The sequence below is a fragment of the Heteronotia binoei genome, chromosome 1 (genome assembly GCF_032191835.1).
Source record: "Heteronotia binoei isolate CCM8104 ecotype False Entrance Well chromosome 1, APGP_CSIRO_Hbin_v1, whole genome shotgun sequence".
Classification (NCBI taxonomy): Eukaryota; Metazoa; Chordata; class Lepidosauria; order Squamata; family Gekkonidae; genus Heteronotia; species Heteronotia binoei.
In genome coordinates, this window is record NC_083223.1 from 66,800,619 (window position 1) to 66,806,618 (window position 6,000).

A 6,000-nucleotide genomic window follows, 5' to 3' on the forward strand; every position below is an offset into this window, starting at 1 on the left:
CAGCATTATGTCTTCCAGAGGTAAACAGAATGTTCTTAAGTCACCCTATTTTGAAACATGCCAGCACATGTCAAATTTGAAGTACTAGCAATTCCTGCTAGCTGAACAATATCCTGCAGTGATGCAAGAGAGAGAAAGAGAGTTTTACCAGGCGGACAGTTGCATTTGAAGCCATTTACAACTTCTTCACATGTTGCTCCATTCCTGCAGGGGTTGTCCAGACACTTTTCCACTCTCTTGACGCATGTTTCTCCTGAATTTGTAGGTACAAAAAGGATAATCAGTCATACTGAACCGTTTTTAAAAAGTCAGGGTGAAAATATTTGTAATACAAAATCATTGTCTGAATAGTTTAAAAGGCTAGCCTCAGGTTACTGCACTGAAAATAAACCATCTAATGTCTTTTTCAAAGGCTAGCAATGTTTTTTCCTATTGTATATTCAGAACTGATATTTGCTAAAAAAAATAGTTTCATGTGTTTGCTCTCTACATACCCTTATAGCTTATTTCCCCAATTAACCAGGTGACAACATATATTTAAGCTGTCAATTATTCTGCGACCAGTGAGGAAGGAAGCATCAACATCCAAAGTTTATGAACCCTAGTGATATCTATATTTAGCATTTTTATTGTATATTGCCTTGGGTGAGGCAATTCACAAAGACAAATGAATCGGTATCTGAGAGATATCACATTATATTGCATTCCTGCATCTTGCTTCCCTGCATCTCTCTTTTCCACAGTAAAATGGCTATGCACACTGTGTTATTTTTCAGAGTTAAAATATAATGTCACAGTGCTTGAGAAAAATGCCACATTTCGGCTCCCCACTTAGAGAACAGAGATGGTCTAGTGTTCAGATTTGAAATGCATAATAATGTCTAGTATGTGAATAGCAAATTCCATTCTAATATCTCATCATGTAAGAATGATACTGTATTGCAAACAAGGAAATAGAATGCAGAACCAGCAAGTTAAACCAAAGACCCCATTTACCTTTGCAAATTACACATAGCCAAGAGGACTCGTGGTGGAATTTCATTTCCTCTTTCCCTTCAATGAATACCTCCACAAGCTATATCTTTTTTTCTGCTTCCTTCTCTCCTTCTGAGTCAACATAATATAATCTCACCCATACCCCATCTTCAACTTTTCTTCACCCTAGCAGCCTCCTCCTGGGAAAACTATGGCCCAGTTCCCAGTTGTACAGTGAGGAACCTTCAAAGACTTGCAGGGGGGCCCTCACTTTCCCCTTCCCATACTATGTCTTCTTTTCTTCTTCTTGACTGTCTTTCTTTCCTTCCTACCAATGAACCTTTTATCCATTTGTACTCAGCCTTTCTCCACCACAGGGACCCAATGCAGCTGACATCATTATCCCCTCCTCCATTTAACTCTCGCAAGAATCCTGTCAGGTAGTTTAAGCTGAGAATGTACAACTGGTCCAAGGTCACCCAGTGAGTTTCCATGAAAGAGTGAGCATTAGAATCTGGGTATGCCCAATCCTAGTCTGAAATTTACAACACTTGTTTTTATGCTGTGGCTGCTGATGAAGAGTAGCAAGCAGACTGGGTTTTATGCTGTGGCTACTGATGAAGAGTGGCAGAAAGGCTTGGGGAAGTGATGGAAGTTGAGTAGTATCAGGTTGCTGGTGGTTACTGCTAGGCCTAGCTCTGATGAGTCCTCCCTTAAAGTCCAAAACAACCATGAAAAGGGCCCTCCCCCATGCTTTTTACTGACAGACATCTAGGCCCGTGGAAACACGGTTGTGGTTGCCTAGCAATGCCCACAATGGCCACTGTAGCAGGCTTTTTTTTTTTCTTAAAGACTCAGGCTTCATAACTTCTATGGTTTTGGGATGTTTTAGCCCCAGTGTTTTTATCTTTTTGTTTTCTGCACACATGGGGCTTGTATAAATATCTGTCTTGTTTGTTCATGGCTAGAGTCTTCACAGTTAGGGTCATGTTAAAAATTAGATACATTGATAAATGGGGGACCTACAGGGATTTGTTGGGACATCTCATTTTCCTCTTCCCTCTTATTTCCTCTTTCCCTTCCCTGAAAACTCTTATAGACTTCTATCTTTTTCTGCTTCCTTCTCTCCTTCTCACCCACCAGCCACTATACCTTTGTCAGTCCCCCATCTTCAACTTTCCTTCCTTCTGTCTCCCTGGGTACACTGTATAATGCTAACCACTGAGCTTGGCTTGACCTAGTTGCTTGGTTCTGGTCATTGAGCCATGCTCAGTTGTGTGGTGGGGAACCTGTAAGGACTTGCAGGAGGTATCTCGATTTCCCCTGCAAATTTCCTTCCCCAAAATTATTTCCTCTTCCACTCTTCTTGGCAACATCACCTTTTCTTGCTTCCTTTTCTTTCCCAAGTAATTCAAAAGATGTTGCTGAGTTTGAAACATGCTTACATTACTCTCCAGGATCCTGATGCCTACATTCTGATTGGCTGTTCTCTTAGAACCAGCCAATTGGGATGCAAGGCATTTTTTTTACAGGAAATGCAAATGAAGTATCCTGGAGAGACCAATAAGAGGCATTGCTGCCAAACAGGGCTCTTTTTCTAGCAGGAGCTCCTCTGCATATTAGGCCACACCCCTCTGATGTAGCCAATCCTCCAGGAGCTTACAGTAGGTCCTGTAAAAAGAGCCCTAAAAGTTCTTGGAGGACTGGATACATCAGGGGGCGTGGCCTAATATGCAGAGGAGCTCCTGCTAGAAATAGAACACTGCTGCCAAACAAAGTGGGCGTGTTTAACTCAGCCACAGTGTATATACTGAGTGAAGTTGCCTGTGCTGTTTGTGACTGTTTCTTCTTTAATAAACTGTTGCTGCTAACTTAAGAATGACTGAACTCACCTTACAATAATTTTATCCTCATAACAGCTCTGTGAGGAAGGTTTGGCTGAGAATATGTGACTACCCCAAGGTCTCCTAGTGAGTAGCCATGGCAGTATTGGGATTTGAACCTGGGTCTCCCAGATCCTTTTCTGAAATTTTAACCACTTTTGTGAGGTTCCTGCTTTAAGTAGTAGAAAGCAGTCATGCAAGTGAGTCATGCAGGTTACATAGTAGTAAGTAGCTTAGTGGCTGTCACTAGGCCTGGCCTCAGCAAGTCCATCCTCAATGGTCAAAAAAGGCCTGGACCTTGCCCTTTCCCCCTGCCTTGTATTGATTAAACCAAGGCTTTAACGGCTGGCAGTACTGTAGTAGTAGCCTAGCAACCCCCACAATGCTTGTTTACTTTTGACTGCTGCAAAGTCAAATCCTACAGGCTGATAGTAGTGAACATGCGACATAATTGCACAGGTGAACAAGAATTAGGAACTAGAAATCTTTTCTTCCTCTTTGCAGCTTCTATATAGCCCATATATGAGAAACCATCAAATTCTATGGTGCAGAGGTGGACACGTTACTACTTAATGTGTGGGCATTTTCTTCTTTAAAAGGTACAGGCACTCCTATTACTTTGCAGGATTTACCCCCCTCCAGGGTTTTTTTTTAAAAGCAGCAACGCACAGGAACACAGTTCTGGCTGGCTTGGGGTCAGGAGTGTGGCCTAGTATGCAAATGAGCTCCCGCTGGGCCTTTTCTTTTTAAAAGCCCTGTGCAAAACAATGGTGATGCTAGAGTGTGGCCTAATATACAAATGAGTTCCTGCTAGAAACCTAGGGCTTCTCTCTCCCCCCTCCCCTGGTTTATAGAAAGATCCATCTTATTTTCCCATGCCTTTACTCTCTGGATTTAAGTATCCACAGATCTGGTAACATAGAGAATTATATATTTTGATTTTTAAAAAGCCAACTATTGTATTTCTGTTGTGCATAAAAAAAATTCAAATTTATCTATGGACTACTGGTTGTCTCATGAGTCATTTGCTTTCTGAATCTTTAAAAAAATGCATTAATATGTGCTGAAAAGCACAGAACAATCCTAGACAGTAAGAACAGACAAGAAAGCATTTCTCATCTGGTTTAAGGGACTGATGTTTGTACTGTAGTGTTAGTGGTACCTAAAGATCTTGAAAATGTGTGCTTGTGTGGTTGTTTCTGACCATGCCCTCATGAAATATTCATACAACTACTGTACATTCAAATGGCAAGGAAATGTCACTACTGAAATGATTCCTCTCCCCCAAGTCATAATGGGTCATTATGAACAGGCCAAGGAGGAAAACAAATTTGTTTACATGCATATGTTTTTTGAGGTTCATACATGCATTGAAGAACAGTACATTTTCTGAAATTTGGACTGCTGGTTTTGCCCTGCTCTTTTCTCTGTTAAGGCTTTTCACATCATAAGATGGTGAAGGAAAGCTGCTTTTCTGCTTGCTTACTTTTGACTGCTGCAAAGTCAAATCCTACAGGCTGATAGTAGTGAAAATGGGACGTAATTGCACAGGTGAACAAGAATTAGCAACTGGAAATCTTTTTGCAACTTCTATATATCCCACATATGGGAGACCATCAAATTCTATGGCGCAGAGATGGACACATTACTAGTTAATTGCTGACCTAGGTATCTCAGAATACTAGGGCTGCTGTTCCACAAGTCTGGGCAGGGGCTCCCCATGTTTTTGGGGCTTCATCCTGCCACCAGCAGGGCTGGCCTGCCACTAGGCAAACTAGGTGATTGCCTAGGGTGCCAGCCTTCTGGGGGCACTAAATTGGGTTCCCCCATGATACTCAGTGATGCTATCAGTGCGGGGGGGGGGCAGAAGTTAGCCTTGCCTAAGGTGCCAGATAATCTATGGCTGGTCCTGGCTGCCAGCCAGCTGGCCAGTGGGGGGAACCCCACCTCTAAACACTAGTGTGTTGGACCCACCCTGTGCTGCTCTCTTACCCACAAGATGACATGTGGCTCCGGGACAAAAGCCAGGAAGGCAGGCATGCTGAGGATGAGGCATTTAGGAATCCCCTCTCCTGTACTGATCACTGCCCAGGGAAAGCCAGCTGGAGATGTGCAACAACATCGTGATGGAGAGAGGGATCCTTGCGCTTGTTGTTCCCCCCTCCCTTACACTTTTGGCCTGCTGTTGTGAGCAGCTGGCCCATTGGAAGGAAGGAAGGATTCTTGCTCTGGATGCCACCTCCCCCCTTTTGTAGCTTGCTGGCATAAGCTGAAGATGAGCTGCATCACTGCCTCAGGTATTAAGCAGCTGGGAACTTGGGAAGCCAGACTCAGTTATGACCAGTCCCACTTTTGCAGGCTCACCCCATGCCCCTAACCTGTCTTCCCTCGGGCTCAGTCCCTCCCCCTCTTGCCATCACTTTTGGTACCTGTGGCAGCGCCTGTAGCCAGCTTGCTTGGTCTGTAACTCTGCAGCCCACGATGAGGCTTCTGCACTATCCTGCTTGGCTGTGAAGAAAAGTGGTGGTGCTCAAAATTTCCTTAGCCCTGGCAAGGACTACCCCAAACTCTTGCCCTACCAGGAGATATACAGAATGTGGGGCTGCCTGATGAGGCAGCCACTTGCTCAAGGTAGTGGGTGGTTGCAAGTCTCACAGGTCAGGTAGGTGCATGCCCTGAGCATTGGAGGTGGGGTGGCAGCAAATTGTCAGCTACTGTTGCTGCCCCTGCCCCATTCCTTTTTGCTTCCCCACTAGAGTCCCCTTGCTTGCCTTCACTTGTCTCCCACACACCACCTAGCTCAGCCCCAACCCTCATGTCAGCCCAAGCACTTTCCTGATTTGCATAGAAGCTGAGGGAAGTGGGCAGCTGCAGATGGCCCAGTAACCAGCCAGGAGCAGAAAGCGGTGTAATGACAGGGAACTCCTGCTGCCAGGTTTGGCAAGCCACTGCTGAGCAGGAGCCAAAAGGGGGGGGGGAGCCAGGAATGGAGGACACCCCCACCAGCCTGCAATTGTTGAAGAATCAGAAAGAAAGAGAGGCAGGGAAGTCCAGCAACTGGTGACATCGCTGGCATGATAACATCACTTTTGGTGACATCATCCCAATGAGGACATCCTGCCTCCTCCTGGAATGCCTCCCA

General features: G+C 44.7%; 1 protein-coding gene across 1 annotated transcript in view; it reads right to left on the reverse strand.

Annotated features, from left to right (window-relative positions):
- Window positions 1-249, reverse strand: part of LOC132566555 (delta-like protein D) — a 161,575-nt gene extending 161,326 nt beyond the window's left edge. Inside the window, exon 1 of the mRNA XM_060231758.1 lies at window positions 149-249. The gene's annotated coding sequence lies outside the window, so the exon portion shown is untranslated. The remainder of the gene's footprint in view (window positions 1-148) is intronic.
- Window positions 250-6,000: the final 5,751 nt, after the last annotated feature.